General features: G+C 33.5%; 1 non-coding gene across 1 annotated transcript; it reads right to left on the bottom strand.

The window, feature by feature from the left end:
• Positions 1–19,482: 19,482 nt before the first annotated feature.
• On the bottom strand, positions 19,483–19,591 carry LOC118041779 (small nucleolar RNA R71). Its single transcript, XR_004686372.1, has one exon. It is a non-coding gene; the product is annotated as a small nucleolar RNA R71 (small nucleolar RNA).
• Positions 19,592–24,597: the final 5,006 nt, after the last annotated feature.

A 24,597-nucleotide genomic window follows, 5' to 3' on the forward strand; every position in this document is an offset into this window, starting at 1 on the left:
TTAAAGCGACATGCTTACATCTTCAATGTCTAGACTCTCCTATGCTAAGATACTGGTGGAAGTTAACTTGTTGTCTGACCTGCCGTATGCCATTGAAGTTAGTCTGCCTAATGGTAGCTTGATCTATCAGCAAGTTGTATATGAAACCCTTCGTCGGTTTTGCAAGCATTGCAAAACCATTGGTCACATTACTTCCACGTGCATAAATTCCTTGCCTTAGGTTGCTTCAAGCCAACAATAGCCTCTTGGCCCTGCTCCCAAAGAACGAGATTCTGTTTTCCATTGGTTGGGACCTTAAATAGGCAACTATGTTATTGATCGCTTAAAGGTCAGTCTACCTGCTGTTTGTGTTCCCCCTGCAAAACTGGTTAAAGATGAGCTTGTATCTCAAAAAGAAACTAGTGTCACTAACACTAGAGGCTGGGAAATTATTCAGTGTAGAAAGGTGAAGTGCAAACCTTTACCCCCAAGACCGTCTACTGTCTCCCTTTACACTTAACTCTGCCCAACACAAGGAACTTCTCATTTGCCTCAATGTGAGCACCACCCTCACCTACAAGACCTATCCCCTCCATCACATCAGCTCTAGCTTCTAATTTAGCTGGCCCTAGGGCAGATAAGGGCAAATACATGGTTGTTTCAGGTGCTTCAGGTATTCCACTTCTTGTTCAAAAGGTATGCCTCTTAGAAGGGAGGCTCAACAGCGCACCGACGATGTCCCTAGTAAGGAAAAAAGGGTTACTTCCCACCCCCTCTCATCCATGAAGATCTACTGCTGGAATGTGAGAGGGCTCAACAGTCCTCTCAAGCAATATAAGGTTGTAAACCTCATGAAGAAGAATAAATTAGATGTTTGTGGTCTTGTTAAAACAAAGCTGGCTTCTTCAGCTGTGTCTTTCATGCACAGACTCCAGCTTAAGCATTGGAGAGCTTTTTAGGAAGACTTGCTGAGATGGAACTCCAACTGTCCCTAGATTATCATGGGTGACTTTAACTCTCTCTTATCTCAAGAGGATAAACATAATGGAGAGCCTGTATCCTCGTATAAAGTTGCTGATTTTAGAACCTGTTGCTCTCTGTTAGGTCTTTCTAACCTCAACTTCACAGGAAGCCATTGCACTTGGACAAATGTGAAGATTTGGAGCAAGATTGATAAAGTCTTGATTAACCCTCACTGGCTAAGTCTTCAACGATCTGTCTATGTCCATTTCAACATCGGAGAAGCCTTCTCTGATTATTCTCCCATATTGGCCTGTATTGGCCCCCAATATCAACTAAGAAAAGCTAACTTCAAGTTTTTCAACATGTGAGTTGAGCACCATGACTATAATTCTCTCCTCTTAGAACACCGGCATGTTAAGGTCTATGGCTCCCCAATGTATGTTCTATGCTGAAGGCTCAAGCTCCTTAAGGGTCCCTTGAAGCAGCTCAACAAAATTCATTTTGGCCACATCTCAGAGAGAGTTTGTCGAGTTGAAGTTGAACTGGAGCAGCACCAATCTTTACTTCAAGACCATAAGGATAATGTGCAATTGCTGGCCCAAGACCACAAACTTCGACTGGAGCTTGTCAATCTTAAATCATTGGAGAAAATGTTTTATAGCCAGAAATTAAAATGTAATTTTCTTAAGGATAATGGTAGAGGGACAAGTTTTTTCCATGCCTTAATGAACCAAAAGCATAAAATGAACTTCATTCCTGCGATTCATCGTAGTGATGCTTCCCTCACAACTTCAGCTAGTGAGGCAAGAAAGGTCTTTGTTAACTTATTTCAGCAATTTCTGGGTACTTCAAAAGCTACATCTCCTTTGGATGAGTCTGTTGTTTGTTGTGGTCCTCGTGTTGATTCTTCCTTGCATACTTCTTTACTAGCAACTGTCTCTTCTGCTAATATAAAAAAGGCCCTCTTCAGTATTGGTGACACCAAATCCCCGGGTCCTGATGGTTACTCTGCCTTTTTCTTCAAGAAATCTTGGGAAATGGTTGGTCTAGATCTTTGTGCTACGGTGCAAGAATTCTTCAACTTTGGTCAGCTTCTCAAGCAGATCAATCATTCTATCATAACTTTGGTTCCAAAGTCTCCTCATGTATCCAATGTTAATGACTTCATACCCATTTCTTGTTGTAATGTAGTGTACAAGATCATATAAAAAATTCTTGTTGATAGAATGAGGCATGTTCTTGATGGCATCATCAGTTCTATGCAAAATACCTTCTTGGGTGGTCGCCGTATGGCTAACAATATTAATCTTTTACAAGAGTTGCTTAGGCAATATGAAAGGAAAAGAACCTCCCCTAGAAGCCTTATTAAATTGATTTTTGAAAAGCCTTTGACTCTGTTCAATGCCTTTTTCTTCAGCATCTGCTTCTTTTTTTTGGCTTTCCTGACAGATTTGTGCACCTAGTTATAACATATGTTGAGACAACTTCATACTCAGTTGCTGTCAATGGTGAGCTCTTTGGGTTTTACCCAGGTAGGTGCGGCGTGAGGCAAAGGGATCCACTATTGCCATATTTATTTATCATTTGCATGGAATACCTCTCTCGGTTGCTAAACTTAGCTTCTTAGAACCCTTCTTTTCGGTTTCACCCGAAATGCCAAGCACTTGGTCTCTCTCATCTTTATTTTGCTGATGATATTATTTTGTTATGTCGAGGGGATAAGAATTCATTTCAGGTGCTTCTCCAGCAATTAATGCTCTATGGGCAAATGTCTAGCCTGGATATAAATATTTCCAAATCATCAATATACTTTGCTGGTGTAACTGATCGTATATAACAATCTATTTTAGTAGACACTGGTTCTCTGTAGATGCTTTCCCTTTCAGATACCTTGGAGTTCCTTTAAGCCCTCATAGGCTCCTTGCAAGCCAGTATTCCCCTCTTATACACAAGCTAGAAGCTGCTATTCAAGGTTGGCTGGGTAAGCATTTCTTCTATGCAGGAAGACTTGAGCTTATTAAGTTTGTATTATATGGGATGGTTTAGTTCTAGGTCAGTATTTTCCCTATACCGCATGCTGTTATCAGGTAAATCACCTGCCTCTGTAGAAACTTCTTATGGACAGGCAATACCTGCAAAAGCAAGTCTACTCTTGTGGCTTGGAAAACTATTTGTCTGCTGAAGAATGAAGGAGGTTTGGGTTTGCTTGATATCCAAGTGAGCAACAATTGTTTTATTGCCAAACACCTCTCGAACATTCATCTAAAGCAAGATTCCATTTGGATTAGATGGATTCATCACTTTTATTTAACCACACACTCCATTTGGAATGCCTATGCCCATATGACTTCCTCACCATTATGGAAATCTATTATCCTTCTCAAAAACCAATTGGTTGAGCTATACGGGGATCACCAATATGCTATTGATTCAATGACAGGTTGGGCATAACAAGAAGGTGGATTCACTCCCAATGTTGATGCCTTTCTCAGACATCACAATTCAGCAGTCTATTGGATAAGATTGTTTGGGAACAATGGGCCCTCCCTAGACATAGCTTCACCTTATAGCTGGCCATTCTTGGGAAGATTCGCACTAAGGATTGCCCGTGGTTCATTCGCATTGACACCTTGTGTGTGTTCTGCAGGCAGGCATAGGAAAATCATGAGCATTTATTTTTTGGCTACAACTGGACATTCTCTCTATGGAGCATGGTGAAATCTTGGTTAAAGCTAAGCAGGCATATGTCTACCCTCAACAGTGCAGTGCGAGGTTTACCCTGTAAAAGGAAGACTTGGTGGCTAGAATGCGAAAGGTTTCTCTCTGTATCTTAGTTTACTTGATTTTGGAGGAAAGAAATAAAAGAACTTCTGATGACAAAAGTACTTCACCTACCCTACTATTTTAGAAGTTTCAAATCTTATTATACATGATTCTCCACTTTCATGAGAAGGATCATACCCTCATTAATGTTGCTTGGTTATTTTTCCAGTAGGTGTGTCCTCTACCTTGTTGGGCTGGTTGTGGTTGCTGCTAGAAGTTATGAGTATTCTATGATCCTTCATTTATTAATGGGGGATGAGATTGGCTATTCCAGTTGCCTCCTTAGTTGGGTGTATTTCTCGCTTTATAAGAGTTATTGTTCCTTTGCATGGCACATGTATGTTGACGTGACCAAAAGATTGATGTCTTCTCCTAAGTGTAGGAGTGTCGAAGTAATAAATAACCCGACAAGACCGGGATCGAACCACATGGCGGTTAATAATAATAATAATAATAATAAGTTAAAGAGGACTTTGAGATGTAAGATTAATGTGAGGATTAAACAATGATAAAAACAAATATCAAGGTTAGAGGATCCACTAATAGTATTTCAAACAAGTATAGTATAAACTCTTTTTATTACTCAATTGAAAACCACACAAAGGAGGTTCCAATAAGATGACTTGTTATCAATAGCTCTTTATAAATTGTTAACATGATCATATTAATTATCTTATTTAAGTAACACCAAACTTTTAAATATTGTTAGGAATTCATGATGCTAACTTATGTTAACAACAAATCAAGTTCCTTTCATAGCACATGTGTAGGTTATATACTATACGGTTGGCTTTGAAAGTGCCAAGCATTTGTTGTACCAAGTGTTATACAACACAAATCTAGATTAACCATTTAACAAGCAAGGTATTAAGAATTAGTAAGATAAAAAGATAAGACATGTTAATAACAAGTTGTTTAGGATATGAGCATTGAAATCCATATTGAGTTTATATTATACTTATTCTTACACCATTAGTGTAACCTTTTCACCTTGACATAATAAACTTAGTTAAACATAATGAAGAAGAGAAATATAAATAAACAAGATAATTATATAAATAAGATACAAGTTAACTAAGTAAAGGAAATGAAATGAAATGAAAAGCACAAACAAAATATTAATGAATGCAAAACTTAAGCATTACAAAAATATAAAAAGAGAAATAAAGAGAATGATCTTGATCTGAATAACCAAGATGCCTAAATGCATGGTAAATACCTCCTTTTACAGGCCAAAATTTGAAACTATTGATTTGATGAATAATTGTTGAGTGGGTGGCCACATCTTGACTTGGTGACAATCCATATCTTTTTGTTTGAACGAAACGTCATTGCTAACATCAGAATTTGAACCAACTTTACTCATGAAAGAATTTGGACTTGAAAACAGCCTTTTTAAATCTTGGACTCCACATGAAAGTTTTAGGCCTATGTCTTATCTTTCCATCCATATAAAGCAGACCTAAATCTGAGATCTACAGCTCTAGATATGACCCAACTACCAAACAGTGTTCCAGTTTGGACTAAACCAACATCTCTTTTCTAAGTTTGGCCCTCTCTTTGTCCTTTCAATTTCAGTACTTAAACTCATCAATCAATCATTTCATTTATGTGATAGACCTATTTTTAAGATGAACATTTACCATAAATTAAGGTATCTTAAAATATCAGATTTGTTATTATAAAACATGTTTTAGTTAAGGAGTTATTGATACTTCAAGTGTAAAACAATAATATAAAACCTTGATATAAATGCACTTTTAAGTACTAATCACATGCCGTCTACGTAACATGCATTAACTGCTTCCTTTTCACTCTGGATGGAAGGATATGCTCTGATTGGATATCTTTTGCTTTCTGGCCGTGTATTGGATTTGCATCTGTGTGGTCTTGCACGTGGCTTAGTTTGCTGGTTTTTTTAGTTTCTGGTTGCTGGCATTGTCCTTGGTTCTTTATCTTGTCTGCTTGTTTGACATCTGCCTACTTTGTCTGACTTCATTTATTTGTTTTGGACTTCAATTCTGCTTTCTGTGGTGCATGGCCTTGTTGAGATAGGGGCATTCTCCTTGTACAGGTTCTTCTTATAAAATTATTTTTGGTTCTCAGGATGCCTCTATGTCCTGTCTTTTACTTTGTGTTAGGTTGGGAACCCTATCTAGGTTCCTCTCATAACCATTGGATGCTTGTTTGGTATTTGATATTTGGTGTATAGATCTCAAAGGGAGCCTGTTCCCTTTTTGATATTCTTGTATCTGAACTTGTTGGTTCACCAGCAATGTGTGTATATATATATATATATATATATATATATATATATATATATATATATATATTTATTTATTTATCCTTAATAGACTTACATTTGATCAAAAAAAAAAAAAAGGCATCAACATGGTTAAACATTGCATTCATTCGATCAGACATCGTGGAGATCTATAGTTCCTCTCCTAATTATTTTTCTAATGATGTCCTCTTTTGCTAAAGCTTTTGGAACAATACCCAAAACTTGACTGCCTTCTAAGAATACAGTTATTGACACACTCCTCATTAACCCAATGAATCTTTCTCTCAGCTAGTATCTGACCAAGATGATTTACGGATCCACAGAAAAATCATTTTCTTTCCTAGGACTGGATCCACAAAAAACACAAATATTTTTTTTTTTTAAGACTTGAGGATCCTGTCATTTCAAGACCTGTTTATGCTTGTAAAATGTATGGATTGAGTATAAATGAAGGGAAGAAGAAGAAGGTTTTATAGATGAGAAAAAAAAATGCAATCATATCACCTATATAGAAGCCAACTGGAGTCTCTCTCTCTTTGAAAACATATGTATGTACAAGTAGTTATGACTGTGGCTCACATCTTCCCTTGGTTTTACGTCCAAGAATGGCTTAAACGCCCTCTATGGAAAAGGGGATAAGCTTCCCATCCAGTTTTCTTAAAAACTAGCAAACAAGGTATTTTTTTAATTAGATTCCAAAGACTATGTCGAGCATGTTCTTTATAAAAATAAAGCCATAAATCATGAATTACACGATGTATATCTCCATTATAATGGGACTCAAGAGTCAATAAAAGATTATCTAAAGACTCTCTATTTTTTGAAATAAATCCCACCTTTTGACAATTTTCACAAGTTTTGTAGAATGCATGTGAGTCCTTGAACATGGTGGGCTAGTAAAATCCACTTTGTAAGATTCTTGTAGTCGTCTTTTTGTACGAGAAATAATCCCCACATGCCTTAGAGTGATAAATTTTAATGATACTACTTACCTCATTGCCAGGAATGCATCTTTGAAATATTTAACCACAAGAATGCATCTTTGAAATATTTAACCAGGATAATATTTGAATAAGCAAGGGTCATCCCAATAAAATTTTTGCACATTAGTCAAAAACTTTCTTTTATCTTTGTTATCCAAATGAGCCGGTAAAAATCCTGAAGCAAAAAAATTGATATTTTTAGCAAACCAAGGCATTAAACTAAGAGAAAGTAAAGATTCATCAGGATAATAATTATTGATTAGTGTGATGTTGGATGTCGAATCTATTGTCAATTTTGAGAAGTGATCCGCGACAACATTTTTGGTGCCTTTTTCATCCTCGATTTCTTCTTGTTTGGTCATGACATGAGGAAGTGAAAGTGCTAGCGGGGAATCAATCTTTTCTTTGCAATGTTCATATTCAACTCCTTTCCTTACCCTTAGAGATTGACTCATCATCTCTATCACAAGGTTCAAGAGTGGGTTTTTCAATAACCTTACCATTACGAAAAGTGATGACTAATTTGACTTGATCCATGTGTTGGCTTCTGGAACTACTTGCATTTGCATTGTATTTCCCTTTTGGATTTTGCTATGGTTGAGATGGAAACTTACCTTTCTCTTGAAAACTGAAAACATATGTGAATTTTGCAATAGCATCTTTAAAATCTGTCATGCTTTAAGTAAGTTGAGTGTTGATTGTCTTTTGCTTTTCAATGATGCATGCAATGTTTCCTCAAGATTTCTTCTAGGAGGTGGAGCATAAGGAGGTGAATATCCCTGAGAATTTTAAAAATTATGGTGTGCTTGAAACAGTAACTGTGAAGTTTGTGCATTATTGTTATCACTCTTCCAACTGAAATTTAGGTGATTTCTCCAACCAAGGTTGTATGTTTACGAGTATGGGTTATGATTGGGCCATTGGAAACTATTTAAAGCATGAGTTTGTTCATGGAGGCATTCCTTGAAAGAAGACAAAGTTGGATAATCATTAGTTGATTGTTCATTTGTTTCATAGATTTGACACACAATGTTTTGAACAGATTTTAATTTACCACTCTTTTTCTAGCTAAAGATGCAAACTTGGCTTGGAAGCCATGATCTTCCCTAAGGTTGTACATTCCTCCACTAAATGTATAAGGTTGAGTTTTACTTGGTGCCTCATAATTGCATGTAGTGTCCCAATTTTAAGCATTTTCAACAAGCAAGTCTAGGTACTCCATTGCTTCATTAAGGTCTTTATCTTCAAAAGTTCCATTGCACATCAATTCCACCATTCATCTATCTTTAAGTGTTAACCCTTCATAAAAATGTGAAATTAATCTCCATATTTCAAAACCATGATGAAGGCAAGTATTAAGCAAGTCTCGATACCTATCCCAATATTGGTAAAATGTTTCTCCTAGTTTTTGAGTGAAATTTGTGATTTGTCTTTTGAAAGAGTTTGTTCTATGAGATGGGAAAAACTTCTTTAAAAATTATTATTGCATTTCATCCCAAGCACGAATGGATCCTGACTTAAGATTTTGTAGCTATGTTTTAGCTTTATCTTTTAATGAAAAAGGAAAAAACTTTAATCTGATGGTGTTCATGCTATAATTTAAGTCATTATAGGTGTTACAGACTTCCTAAAATTCTCTCAAATGCAATTATGGATTTTCTAGATCTAAGCCATGAAAAGAAGATAAAAGTTGAATAATGTATGGCTTAAAATTAAAATGAGAAGCATCAGGAGGAAAAATGATACATGATCGTGCACTTATTCTTGTTAAATTCATGTAGTCTCTAAGTGCTATAACTCGATTATTCTCATTATTCTTATTATAAAGTGATTAGTACTTAAAAGTGCATTTTATCAAGGTTTTATATCATCATTTTGCACTTAAAGTATCAATAACTCCTTAACTAAATCATGTTTTATAATAACATAATAATATAAGATACCTTTAATTTATGGTAAATGTTCATCTTAAATGCAGGCCTATCACATAAATGAAATGATTGATTGATGAGTTTAAGTATTGAAATTGAAAGGACAAAGAGAGGGCTAAACTTAGAAAAGAGATGTTGATGTAGTCCAAACTAGAACACTGTTTGGTAATTGGGTCATATCTCGAGTTCTAGATGTCCAAATTACCTTAATTTTTAGTACAAATTTGGTAATACATAGGCCTACAACTTTCATGTGGAGTCTAAGATTTAAAAAGGCCGTTTTCAAGTCCAAATTATAGTGGTAAGGTTATTGAAAAACCCACTCATGAACCTTGTGAGAAAGATGATGAGTCAATCTCTAAGGGTAAGGAAAGGGTTGAATCTGAACATTGTAAAGAAAAGACTGATTCTCTACCAGCACTTCCATTTCCTCATGCCATGACCAAATAAAGGAAAGTCAATCACAATTCTGAAATCCTTGAAACTTTCAAACAGGTAAGGATCAATATACATTTGTTGGATGCTATTAAACAGGTACCTTCCTATGCTAAATTTTTGAAAGATCTATGCACTGTGAAGAGAAAACTGAATGTGAAAAAGAAAGCATTTTTAGCCGAACAAGTAAGTGCTATTCTTCAGAACAATAATGCTTTGAAATATAAAGACCCTGGTTGTCCTACAATTTCTTGCTTTATTGGAGAACATAAAATTGAAAGAGCTTTACTTGATCTTGGAGCTAGTGTGAATTTACTTCTATATTCGGTTTTTCAAAGTCTCAATCTAGGTGAGTTAAAACCAATTTCTGTAACTCTTTTACTTACTGATAGATCTGTAAAAGTGCCATGTGGAATAGTTGAGGATGTGTTAGTACAAGTTGATAAATTCATTTACCCTATAGATTTTGTTGTCTTGGATACACAACTTGTTAAAGCATGTAATTCAATTCCTGTCATTTTAGGACGTCCATTTCTTGCCACTTCTAATGCGTTGATTAATTGTAGGAATGGACTGATGAAGCTATCATTTGGAAACATGATATTGAAGATGAATATTTTCAACATTTGCAAGCAACCTGGAGATGATGTTGATTTACAAGAAGTGGACTTTATTGAAAAATTAGTTCATGATCAATTTCAAACCACTTCTAGTGAAACTGAGATTGATGAACCTGACGAGTTGCAAACGTTCTATTTTCAGGAAGAAGCAAAGGCATATAATTGGAGACCATAAATTGAAGAATTGCCACCATAATCAATTAAGTCCATACCTTCAAGTGTTCAACCACCAAAACCTGATTTGAAGCCGTTACCATTCAATCTCAAATACTCATTTTTGGGAGAAAATAAAACTTTTCCAATAATAATCTCTTCCAAATTTAATACACATCAAGAAGGTAAGTTATTATAGACTCTGAAAATGCACAAAAATGCATTAGGATGGATCATAGCTGATATAAAAGGAATTAGCCCTTTGATTTGTGATTAGTACTTAAAAGATCATATTTATCAAGGTTTTATATCATCATTTTGCACTTAAAGTATCAATAACTCCTTAACTAAAACATGTTTTATAATAACAAGTCTAATACTATAAAATGCCCTAATATATGGTAAATGTTCATCTTAAATGCAGGCTTATCACATAAATCAAAGGATTGATTGATGAGTTCAAGTATGGAAACTAAAAGGACAAAGAGAGGGCCAAACTTAGAAAAAGAGATGTTGGTGCAGTCCAAACTGGAACATTGTTCAGTAATTGGGTCATATCTCGAGTTCTAGATGTCCAAATGACCTTAAATTTTTACACAGATTCAATAAGACATAGTTCTACAACTTTCATGTTTTCATCAAGATCTAAGAAGGCCGTTTTCAAGTCCAAATTATAGCAACAACGGAGAAGTCCGAATCTGTCCTACAGCCCAAACACTGTTAAGTGTTTGGCCCATATCTGAAGTTCTAGAAGTCCAAATCACCTCCACTTTTTTTTGTGTGGAAAGCTGAGTCAATTTCCTACAACTTTCATGCTTTCAAGTGGACCCAGTTCTGATGCTAGCATTTTCGTTTTATTTATACAAGATGATAAGGATTTTCACTAAGTCAAAAGTTGGCCACCCACTCAACAATTAGTAATCAAATCAATAATTCTGAATTTTGGCCTATAAAAGGAGGCATTTTCCATGTATTTAGGAGCTTGGTTGTTTAGATCAAGTTCATGCTCTTTATTTTCTCTCTTTATATTTTTTGTAATTCTTAAGTTTTGCTTTCATTAATTTCTTGTTTATGCTTTTTATTTCCTTTCCTTTCCTTAGTTAACTTGTATCTTATTTATGTTCTTGTTTTGTTTATTTATGTTTCTCTTCTTCATTATGTTTAGCTAAGTTTATTATGTCAAGGTGAAAAGGTTACACTAATGGTGTAAGAACAAGTATGGTGTAAACTCAACATGAACCTTAATGTTTAATATTAACATGTCTTATCTTTTTATCTTACTAATTCTTAATACCTTGCTTGTTAAATGGTTAATCTAGATTTGTGTTGTATAATAGTTGGTACAACAAATACTTGGCACTCTCATAGCCCAACCGTATGGTATTACCTACACCTGGGCTATGAAAGAAACTTGATTTGTTGTTAACATCAGTTAACATCATGAATTCCTGACAATATTTAAAAGTTTGGTGTTATGTAAATAAGATAATTAATATGATCATGTTAATAATTTATAATGAGCTATTAATGACAAATCATCCGATTGGAACCTCCTTCGTGTGTGGTTTCCAAATTGAGTAATAAGAGTTTATACTATACTTGTTTGAAATACCATTGGTGGATCCTCTAACCTTGACATTTGTTTTTATCATTGTTTAATCCTTACATTAATCTTTCATCTCAAAGTTCTCATTAATTTCTTCATCTTCTTCTTTTACTACTACTACTACTACTACTACTACTACTACTACTATTATTACTATTATTATTTACATTCTGTTTATATTATATATAATATATCTCTTTGATCTTTTCATAAACTCAATATATAGGCTGGAAACCTGTGACCCGATCTTTTAGATCATTCTCAGGTATAACAACGCCACGTACTGAGTATTATTATTATTATTACTATTACTATTACTATCACTATTATTGCTGTTATTGTTATTATTATTGTTGTTGTTGTTGTTGTTGTTGTTGTTGTTGTCGTCTTGTTATTTATAATTTATACAATTAACCTCTCTGTGGTTCAACCTCGGTGTTGCCGGGTTATTTATTACTTCGACACTCCTGCACTTGAGAGAATACATCAATCTTTTGGTCGTGTCAATTTGCACACACAAGATTTATTTAGAGGAAAATGCTAAACCCTCTAGAGAAATGCAATGAAGACTTAATCCTAATATGAAAGAAGTAGTGAAAAATGAAGTCATTAAGCTTCTAGATAATTGAATCATTTATCTTATTTCTAACAGCAAATGGGTAAGTCCTACCCAAGTTGTACCCAAAAAGTTTGGAGTCACTGTGATAACAAATGAGAAAAATGAATTAATTCCAACTCGGACTATTAATAGTTGGCACATGTGCATTGACTATAGGAAACTTAATTCAATTACTAGAAAAGATCATTTCCCTTTACCCTTCATGGATCAAATTCTAGAAAGAGTTGCAAGTCATGAATTTTATTGTTTCCTAGATGGCTATTCAGGTTATAACCAAATTGAAATTGCATTAGAAGATCAAGAGAAGACTACTTTCACATGTCCATTTAGTACTTTTGCATATCGAAGAATGCCTTTTGGATGATGTAATGCACCAGCCACATTTCAAAGATGCATGCTTAGCATGTTCAGTGATATGGTTGAGCGTTTCCTTGTGATTTTTATGGATGATTTTTCTGTTTTTGGTGATTCATTTGATGATTATTTAACTAACTTGGAAAAGGTTTTGAACAGGTGTGAAGAGAAGAATCTTGTATTGAATTGGGAAAAATGTCACTTTATGGTAATAAACGGCATTGTACTTGGTCATATTATTTCATCAAAAAGAATTGAGGTTGAAAAATCTAAAATCGAGTTAATTGCCAACTTACCAACACCAAAATCTGTTAAAGATGTTAGATCATTCTTAGGACATGCTAGTTTTTACAGAAGGTTCATGAAATATTTTAGTGTAATATATAAACCATTGTATAACCTTCTAACAAAGGAAAATGTTTTTGAATGGATTGAACAATGTGAAAAAGCCTTTGTTAAACTTAAAAGCTTGCTTACTTCTGCTCTTGTCATTCAACCTCTTGATTGGTCACTACCTTTTGAAATAATGTGTGACGCTAGTGGTTATGCCGTGGGTGCTGTCTTGGGACAAAGAAAAGATAAAAAACTTTATGTGATTTACTATGCAAGTAAAACTTTAAATAGTGCTTTAATGAATTATAATACCACTGAAAATGAATTACTTGCAATAGTATTTGCATGTGACAAGTTCAGATCTTATCTTGATGGCTCACTTGTTGTCATTTTTAATGATCATGCAGCTTTGAAATATCTTCTTTCAAAAAACGATTCTAAGGCTAGATTGGTGCGGTGGATTCTGTTACTTCAATAATTTGATATCACAATCAAAGACAAGAAAGGCACTGAAAATGGTGTCGCAAATCATTTGTCAAGATTGACAACCGATTCGAGATTTGACATCACACCAATCGATGACTACTTTCCTGATGAATCTTAATTTTATGTCTCTACAATGCCTTGGTTTGCTAATATTGTTAATTTTCTTGTTTCAGGACAATTGCCAGCTCATTAGAGTACCTAAGACAAAGAAAGTTCTTGAACGAAGTGAAGAACTTTTATTGGGATGACCCTTATTTATTCAAATATTGTCTTGATCAAATATTTTGAAGATGCATTCTTGACAATGAGGTAAGTAGTGTCATTAAATTTTATCATTCTGAGGCATGTGGGGGTCATTTCTCATCAAGAAAGACAATTGCAAAAATCTTACAAAGTGGATTTTAATGGCCCACTATATTCAATGACTCACATGTATTCTGTAAGACTTGTGCAAATTGTCAAAGGTTAGGATCTATTTCAAAACGTCACATGATGCCTTTAAATCCTATTCTTGTCATTGAGATCTTTGATTATTGGGGTATAGATTTCATGGGTCCATTTCCTCCATCATTTGGTTTCTTGTACATATTAGTTGTAGTAGATTATATTTCAAAATGGATAGAGGCAATTCCAAGTCGAAACAATGATCACAAAATAGTGATAAAGTTTTTGAAAGAAAACATTTTAAGTCGATTTGGAATCCCTTGAGCCATGATAAGTGATGGTGGAACACATTTCTGCAATAAACCATTTAAGTCTTAAATGAAGAAATATGGAATCACACACAAAGTTTCCACCCCTTATCACCCTCAAACAAGTGGACAGGTAGAACTTGCTAATAGGGAGATCAAACAGATCTTGGAGAAAAAAGTGAACCCTAAACGGAAAGACTGGTCTTTAAAACTTAATGATGCACTTTGGGCTTATCGAACTACTTATAAAACATTATTAGGCATGTTACCTTATAGACTAGTCTATGGAAAACCTTGTCACTTGCCTGTGGAAATTGAACATAAAGCTTATTAGGCTATTAAAGCTTTCAATTCAAACATTGATGATGCTAGTCAGCTGCGAAAATTATAAATAAATGAGCTTGAGGAAATAAGAAATGATGCATATGATAATTCAAGAATTCATAAAGCAAGAATCAAAGAGTTTCATGACAAGAAAATACTAAGAAAAACATTCAATGTTGGTCAAAAAGTCTTGCTTTATAATTCTCGACTCCATTTATTTCCTGGAAAACTAAGATCAAGATGGAGCAGTCCTTTTATTGTGAAACATGTTTATCCATATGAGGCTTGTGATATTAAGAATCCAAAGAATGTCAATGTTTTCAAGGTAAATGGACATCGTTTGAAAGTTTACTCTGATAATTTTTCAGTTGAAAATGACGTTATTGAATTGGGTGATCCTGTATATAAAGAATGATTTTTTTCCCTCACATTGTTTTTGTGTTTCTTTTTTTTATGACTTTTGTTTTGCTAGTTTCTCTCACCATGATCAAATGGCGGATAACGATACTCCGTGACTCTTAAGTCGGTTCTTTCAGTTTCCCATAATAACTGATATTTATGTATATATTTATGCAATTCTTTGCTCTTTCTCCTTTCTTTGAATCTCTCCTCCAATTCTCATTTGAAAATGAACACCACTCTTGAAAAATTGAAAAAGTATTTTCCCGCTCTGCCTCAGAATGCAATTACAAAAATTTATCATGCTAGATGTGCAAGATTGAGGTTGTTAATGAATCATGGAATTCCTGAAGATATTCGCTGGCTGATTGAAGCAAAGGTCCAATTATCAGGTGAGTCCTCCAATTTTTTCATGTCATACATGCCTGGAACAGGTAAAAGTACTTTTACGAAGAAACGTCGTGCAAAATGACTGAAAGTCTGTCACAGATGTGCCAGATGGACTTGCAATGCAACATGTCGTTCTTTAGGAATGGTATCTGTAAACCATGAAGATAAAATACAATTCATTAAGGATGGCCTCAGTAAGGGGTCTTTAGATAATCTTCTATTGACTCTTAAGACGCACCCTAGTGGAGATGTGCATCGTGCAATTCATGATTTATGGCCATAATTCCATAAAAAAAACATACTCGACTTAGTCTTAGGAATCTGACTAAAAAAGACCCTGTTTGCCAATTTTTAAGAAAACTTGATGAGCGGCCTATCCCCGACCCACAGATGGCGTTTAAGCTGTTCTTGGACGTAAAACCAAGGAAAGATGTGATCCACAATCACAACTACATGTACATACACATGCTTTTTCAAAATAAATAAATAAAGAGAGAGAGAGAGAGAGAGAGAGAGAGAGACTACAACTGGCCTACATATAGATGGTATGATTGCATTTTCAATTTCTCATCTATAAATTCTTCTCTTCCTTCCCTTCATTTCTACTCAACCCATACATTCATCAAATATAAAAGTGTGTAGAAATGGCAAGTTCCTCAAATCATCACATAAAAAATATTTATGTTTTCGGTGGATCCAGTCCTGGGAAAGAAAAAGAGTTTTTAGAATCAGCAAATCATCTTGGTTAGGTACTAGCTGAGCGAAAGATTCATTTAGTGTATGGGGGCAACCTTGGGTTAATGGGGGGAGTGTCAATAGTTGCATTTTTAGGAGGTAGTCAAGTTTTGGAGGTTGTTCCCAAAGCTTTAACATAAGGGGACATCATTGAAAAAACAATTGGAGAGGAACTACAGGTCCCCACAATGTTTGATCGAATGAATTCAATGTTTAACCATGTTGATGCCTTCATTGCCTTACTAGGTGGTCTGGGCACATTGGAAGAGATCTTTTATATTTCCTATTGGGCGTAACTGCACATTCACCATAAACCCATAGGTCTGTTAAATGTTAATGGTTTTTATGATAAGTTGTTGTCTTTTCTTGATCATGCTGTGGAACAGGAATTTCTAACATCTTCGACACGACAAATCATAATTTCTGCTGCTACTGTTGAACAATTAATTGACCAACTACAATCTTTCATCCCTATAATTGATCCCCATAAGTTGCATAAATTGGTCAACTAAGAAAAGTCATAGAAAGCTTAAATTGGATTTGAGCCATCTTTTGTAAAAACTTTGTGTCTTTTGGTTTTATTATTATGTTTTGTTGTTTTTTATATTTATTTAAGTGTGTTTCAGGTTTGTCAGTGTTCGCTATTTCAGGTGATGTCTTTTATACTATCTTTCTACCTTAGGACATTGAGGACAATGTCTCATTTTGGTTAGGGAGAAAGGGTAGTAGTTGATAAAATTAACCATGTTTTCTATTTCATAAACTATTTGCAAAACTGTTGTTACTAGGATGGCTAAGTAAAAAGAGTTCTTTTGTTAAAGTGACTCTTGAGACTCATCTTAGTAAACATTCTTAACAAAGTCTATCAGAATACTTCTTAAAATATTCAGGTTTACAAACTCTCGTATTGTTATAACGTGATTCTGCTCATATGCTCATTTAACAAGCATTCTTAAATCTTCATTTTCACAAACACACTTTAACATATGATTGTGGGTTGCACATTGGATTATTACATTATTTATGTTCTTTTGTTAAATGTAACAACCAAGGGAAATTGATAGTATATAATTTGCAAAAAACAAAACAAAACAAAAAATAATAAATAAAAACATAGATAAGTTTGGTTTCGTAGCCTCCCTAACCTAAGTAATTAAGCTTGAAGGGGTGTTTTAACACTTAATACCCTAAAGTCAACTGACTTGGGAGCTATTGGCCTAACGCTTGTTACATGGGTTGAGGAGAAAAGCTTAAGGGAATCAAACATTAGACTATCTACATATCAGTATCTGCAACCCAAGTTACTAAGCTCGTAGGGGTGTCTCAACACTTAATGCCCTAAGACCAACTGGTCTAGGAGTCATTAGCCGAAAGCTCGTTACATGGGTTAAAGATGCATTGTATTTTAAGTTATATGTATATATTAAAAAAAAAAAGATAATAATATCAACCCAAGAAAGTTAACCTTAAACATTAAAACAAAAATATTTTTTGTTTTCTTCCAAGTAAAGCCCCATAACTATATGTTGATATTTTGAACACAAAAGAAAGGTTTATTAATATCTTGTTTAAGAGGTATTGAGCAGATATATGAATTTAATGAGATTTTGTTTATCTGGATAGATTAATGGAAGTTGAATGATGAATGCCTTGCTTTGTAAAATTTGCAAATTGTTTTTCTATTTTAACGCTTTGATAAAAATCCAAATGACCTCATTCTGGTTTTGTTGGAAAGCTGAGACAATTTCCCAGAACTTGCATGAAGACTATCTGTTCAAATTCTGATGTTAGCAATGATGTGTTTTGCATACAAGAAAATAAGGATTGTTACTAAGTCAAGAGGTGGCCACCCATTCAATAATTAGTCATCAAATCAATAGTTCTGAATTTTGGCCTATAAAAGAAGGTATTTGCCATGTATTTAGGCATCTTGGATTTCATATCAAGATCATGTTCTTGCTCTTTCTTTATATTTTTGTAATGCTTAAGCTTTGCTCTATTAATCTCTTATTTATGCCTTTCATTTCCTTATCTATACTTATATAATCATGTCTCCTCTTGTTTATTTATGTTTTTCTTTTTCATTATGTTTAGCTAAGTTTATTTTGTCATGGTGAAAAGGTTTCACTAACGATGTTAGAATAGGTATAATATAAACTCAACATGGACTTCAATGTTTATATCCAAGAAAGTTTGTTATTAACATCTCTTATCTTTTTATCTTATTAATTCTTAATACCTTGCTTGTTAAATGGTTAATCTAGATTTGTGTTGTATAACACTTGGTATAATAAATGTTTGGCACTTTCATAGCCAACCATATGGTATAACTTACACCTGTGCTATAAAAGGAACTTGATTTATTGTTAACATAAGTTAACATCATGAATTTCTAATAATATTTAAAAGTATGGTGTCACTAAAATAAGATAATTAATATGATCATGTTAAAAATTTATAATGAACTATTAAGGATAAATCATCCGATTGGAACCTCCTTTGTGTGTGGTTTCCAGTTGATTAATAAAAAGAGTTTATACTATACTTATTTCTAATATTATTAGTGGATCCTCTAACCTTTACAATTATTTTTTATCTTTGATTAATACTCACATCAATATCACATCTCAAAAGTTCTCTTCAACTCCTTTTCATTTGTTGTTTATAATTTTATATAGTTCATCTCCATATGGTTCGACCCCAGTCTTGCCGGGTTATTTATTACTTCGACACTTCTGCACTTGGGATAAGACATCAATCTTTTGATCGTGTCAAGTTTTTGGCGTCGTTGCCGGGGAGGTAAGTTACTGTATAAATTATTTTATTTTCTTTTCACTTTTTTGTTTTTCTAATTTTTGTTTATTCCTTTTTCTTTTTCTTTTTTTTTCTTTTTTTTTCTAGACTTGCATGAGAATTTGAACATGTATATTAAGTAATAGACTTTGTAGGGTATTTTCATCTTCTTTAGAAAGCATGGCTGAAGAAGATAACCAATTACTTCATAATGAGAATAACCGTGAAAGAACACTTAGAGACCACATGAATCCAACAAGAACAAGTGAACCATCATGTATAGTTCTCCCCCCTGCTGCATCTCATTTTAATTTTAAACCAGGTACTATTCAACTTTTACCTACTTTTCATGGTTTAAATCTAGAAAATCAATACTTGCATTTAAATGAATTGAAGGAAGTCTGTAACACCTATAATGACTTAAATTGTAGCATAAACACTATCAGATTAAAGCCTTTTCCTTTTTCATTAAAAGATAAAGCTAAAACATGGCTATAAAATCATAGGTCAGGAAACATTCGTGCTTGAGATAAAATACAACAACAATTTTTAAAGAAAATTTTCCCTTCTCATAGAACGAACTCTTTCAAAAGACAAATCACCACTTTCACTCAAAAACCAAGAGAAACATTTTACCAGTATTGGGATAGATGTAAGGACTTGTTTAATACATGTCCTCATCATGGTTTTGAAACTTGGAGATTGGTTTCACACTTTTATGAAGGGTTAACACCTAAAGATAGGCAAACGGTGGAATTGATATGCAATGAAACTTTTGAAGATAAAGACCAACTTTTGTAACTCTTTTACTTGCCGATAGATCTGTAAAAGTGTCTAGAAGAATAGTTGAACATGTGTTAATACAAGTCAATAAATTCATTTATCCTGTGGATTTTATTGTTTTCAACACACAACCTATTAAAGCATGTAATTCATTTATTGTTATTTTAAGACGTCCATTTCTTGCAACTTATAATGCATTGAATAATTGTAGGAATGGACTAATGAAGTTATCATTTGGAAACATGACATTGCATATGAATATTTTCAATATTTGTAAGCAACCTGGAGATGATAATGATTTACAAGAAATAGATCTTATTGAAGAATTAGTTTATGATCAACTTGAATCTACTTTGAGTAAAATTGAGTTTGATGAATCTGAAGATTTGCAAATGATTTATTCTCATAAAGAAATCACGGATAAGAAAGGCACCAAAAATGTTAATGCAGATCTTTTGTTAAGAGTGGCAATAGATTCGACATCCAATATCACACCAATTGATGATTACTTTCCTAACGAATCCTTACTTTTTGTTGCTTCAATACCTTGGTTTACTAATATTGATAATTTTCTTGCTTATAAATTTTTGCCAGCTCATTGGAATACCCAAGATAAAAGAAATTTTTTTGAGCGAAGTGAAAAACTTTTATTGGGATGACCCTTACATATTCAAATATTGTTCTGGTTAATTATTTCAAAGAAGCATTCCCAACAATGAGTTAAGTAGTGTCATTAAATTTTTTTCATTCTAAGGCATGTGGGGGTCATTTCTCGTAAAAAAAAATGCAAAAATCTTACAAAGTGGATTTTATTGGCCCACCATGTTTAAGAACACATAAGTATTCTGCAAAACCTGTGAAAATTGTCAAAAGGTAGGATTTATTTCAAAACATTGAGTCTTTAGATAATCTTTTATTGACACTTGAGACGTATCCTAGTGGAGATGCATAATGCAATTCATGATTTATATCACAATTTTCATAAAGAACATGCTCGACATAGTCTTAGGAATCTGACTAAAAAAGACCCTGTTTGCCAGTTTTTAAGAAAACTAGATGGGAAGCCTATCCCCGACCCATAAAGGGCGTTTAAGCAGTTTTTAGATGTAAAACCAAGGGAAGACATGAATCACAATCACAACTACAATTTAAGCCTTAGTTTGTAAGAAATTGTGTCTTTTGGTTGTATTAATAGCATAATATTTGTGTTTTGTTGTTTCTTATATTTGTTTAAGTGTGTTTCAGGTTTGTTAGTAGTCGTTGTTTTAGGTGATGTCTTATACACTCTATCTTTCTACCTTAGAACATTAAGGGCAATATTTCATTTTGGTTAGGGGGGAGGGTAGTAATTGACAAAAAAAAAAAACTAACTAACTTTTTGCTATTATTAAAACAATTTGACAAAATTATTATTACTAGGATGATAGAGTAAGGATGAATTTTATTGACTCTTGAGACGCATCTTAGTAAACATTTTTCAATGGTTATTTGCAATATTCATAACAAGGTCTATCACACACTTCTCATGAAATATTTAGGTTTACAAACTTTTGCATTGCTATCAATTAATTCTGCTCATATACTTAGTTAACAAGTATTTATAAACCATCATTTTCACATACACACTTTAACATATGATTATGGGTTGCACATTGGATTATTACATTAATTATGTTTTTTTGTTAAAAGTAACAACTAAGGGAAATGGATAAGATATAATTTGTAAAAAAAAAATTCAATATAATATGGATGATAATAAAAACGTAGATAAGTTTGGTTTCATAACCTCTCTAACTTAAGCAATTAAGCCTGAAGGGGTGTTTTAACAACTAATACCCTAAAGTCAACTGACTTGAGAGCTATTGGTCCAGTGCTTGTTACATGGGTTAAGGAGAAAAGTTTAAAGGAATCAAACATTGCACCATCTACGTATCAGTATCTGCAGCCCGAGTTACTAAGCTCGAAGATGTGTCTCAACACCTAATGCCCTAAGACCAATTGGTCTGGGAGTCATTAGCCTAAAGCTCATTATATGGGTTAAAGATACATTGTGTTTTAAGTTATATGTATATATATTAAAAAAATAAAAAATAATAAAAAGAAAAGAAATCTCAACTCAAGGAAGTCAACCTTAAATATTAGAGCAAAATATTGTTTTCTTCCAATAAAAACCGCATCATCTATGTATTTATACATTAAGCACATAAAAATAAAGGTTTATTAATATTTTGTTTAAAAGGTACTGAGTATATATATAAATTTAATGAGTTTGTTTATTTGGATAGATTAATGGAAGTTGAATGATGACTGCCTTGCTTTGTGGAAATTGCAAATTGTTTTTCTGTTTTAATGCTTTGATCACTAGGGACTAGTAATAAACTGGTTGGGGGGGTGATTAGTACTTAAAATGCATTTTTATCAAGGTTTTATATCATTATTTTGCACTTGAAGTATCAATAACTCCTTAACTAAACATGTTTTTTTTATAATAACAAGCCTAATAATATAAGATACCTTGAATTTATGGTAAATGTTCATTTTAAATGCAGACCTATCACATAAATCAAAGGATTGATTGATGAGTTTAACTACTGAAATTGAAAAGACAAAGAAAGGGTTAAGCTTAGAAAAGAGATGTTGGTTGAATTCAAATGGGAACACCATTCAGTTATTGGATCATAAATGGAGATGTAGAATTGGATTTAAGTTTGGTTTATATTAATAGAAAGCTAACACATAGGCCTAAAACATTCATGAAGAGTCCAAGACTCAATTCTGTCATTTAGAAGTCCAAATCGTAGCAGTAAAAGAGAAGTCTAAATCTGTCTTGTAGCCTAGACATTGTTTAGTGTTTAGCCCATATCTTGAGTTCCAGAAGTTTAAATGACCTCATTCTTGTTTTGTTGGAAAGCTTAGATAATTTTCTAGAACTTGCATGAAGACTATTTATTCAAATTCTGATGTTAGCAATGACGTGTTCTGCAGACAAGAAGATAAGGTTTGTTACCAAGTCAAGAGGTGGCCACCACTCAATAATTAGTCATCAAATCAAAGTTCTGAATTTTGGCCTATAAAAGAAGGCATTTGCCATGCATTTAGGCATCTTGGTTTTCAGATCAAAATCATGTTCTTGCTCTCTTTCTTTATATTTTTGTAATACTTAAGTTTTGCTTCCATTAATCTCTTATTTATGCCTTTCATTTACTTTACTATACTTATACAATCATGTTCTCCTCTTGTTTATTTATGCTCCTCTTCTTCATTTTCTTTAGCTAAGTTTATTATGTCAAGGTGAAAATGGTACACTAATGGTGTTAAAATAGGTATAATATAAACTCAACATGGATTTCAATGTTTTTATCTAAAAAAGTTTGTTATTAACATGTCTTATCTTTTTATCTTATTAATTCTTAATACCTTGCTTTTTAAATGGTTAATTTAGATTTGTGTTGTATAACACTTGGTACAACAAATGCTTGGTACTTTCATAGCCAACCGTATGGTATAACCTACACCTGTGCTATGAAAGGAACTTGATTTATTGTTAACATAAGTTAACATCATGAATTCCTGACAATATTTAAAAGTATGGTGTTACTAAAATAAGATAATTAATATGATCATGTTAAAAATTTATAATGAACTATTAAGGATAAATCATCCGATTGGAACCTCCTTTATATGTGGTTTCCAGTTAATTAATAAAAAGAGTTTATACTATACTTATTTCTAATACTATGAGTGGATCCTCTAACCTTGACAATTGCTTTTATCTTTGATTAATACTCACATTAATATCACATCTTAAAAGTTCTCTTCAACTCCTTTTTCATTTATTATTTATAATTTTATATAGTTCACCTCCCTATGATTCGACCCCGGTCTTATCGAGTTATTTATTACTTCGACATTCCTTCACTTGGGATAAGACTTCAATTTTTTAATCGTGTCATCTGACACCACAGTTCAGCAGCAAAAACTAATTCGTTGCTGACTCCATAAATTCCGTAACGAAAACTGATTCGCTGCTGACACCATAATTTGGCAACGAGAACTGATTCGTTGCTGACACCATAATTTAGTAGAGATAATTGATTTGCTGTTGACTCCATAATTTGGCAGTGAAAAGTGATTCACTACTGACATAACAATTCAGTAGGGAAACTGATTCGCTACTGACACAACAATTCAATAGGGAAACTGATTCACTGGGGAAAAAATACGGGGAAAAAATCACCAGCTCACTGGGCTACTACTGACTTAGAAATTGTTGATGAAAATCGAGTTGCTACATACTCAAAAATCCTCAATGCAACACAGTTTCCCAGTGGACATTGAATTCTTCAGCGCATATGATTTACAACCGAAGCATAAATTGTTGACGAAACTGAGTCATTACCGTCTCAGAAATCATCAACGCAACCCCAATCGCTGCCGATTTAGAAATCATGATGATGAAGTCGTTTCTAGTTTCACTTCTTCCCTTCGACTAAACATAAGGCTTAGGATAGGCTTCCCTTTACTAATGTTTCTCACCCCATGTCGGTATAGAACCTCATCGAATCTCACTCCATTAATCACTCATCACTAAACAACACATGTTTATTTAGCAAGGTTTTCCCCAATTCATCCCTTCCAACATCACTTTAAGTCTTCAATGGTATTATCCAAAATTCATCAATACAATTTGTAGCAATTCAACGACACATAAACAAGTCCCATATTCATGTTATTTCATACCAACTTACGAAGGCTCCTTATGTGAGATTTCGTCAATGTTCTTATTCTTAGTCGAAGCATATATGCCTCTTTCATCCAATCTTTCACATGCATATCATCAAGTTTAACACAATAGTATAGCCAACAACATATCATACTCATACGTATAATCATTTGCTTTCTAATTAAAAAG

This window comes from Populus alba, chromosome 14 (assembly GCF_005239225.2).
Source record: "Populus alba chromosome 14, ASM523922v2, whole genome shotgun sequence".
In the NCBI taxonomy this organism is placed as follows: domain Eukaryota; kingdom Viridiplantae; phylum Streptophyta; class Magnoliopsida; order Malpighiales; family Salicaceae; genus Populus; species Populus alba.